This window comes from Hyla sarda, chromosome 5, assembly GCF_029499605.1.
Source record: "Hyla sarda isolate aHylSar1 chromosome 5, aHylSar1.hap1, whole genome shotgun sequence".
Lineage (NCBI taxonomy): Eukaryota > Metazoa > Chordata > Amphibia > Anura > Hylidae > Hyla > Hyla sarda.
Window position 1 is genome coordinate 18,641,940 of NC_079193.1, and position 253 is coordinate 18,642,192.

The window sequence follows — 253 nt, forward strand, 5'->3', positions numbered from 1 at the left end:
GGATATGACAACAATATATGGGGATGGGATTTGAAGTCAAAAGCTTCCTCCTTTTTTGATTTTCCTCCCCAACAAAGACGAGGAAGGAAAAACCGTGCAACGCCGGGTACTCAGCTAGTATATATATATATATATATATATATATATATATATATATATAATCAGCAGACTCCAGGCAGGTCCCTCCTGTGTCTGTACCCAGAGGCTGGGCGTGGGGGAGGAGGAGGAGTGTGATCACAGCTGACGTTGCACG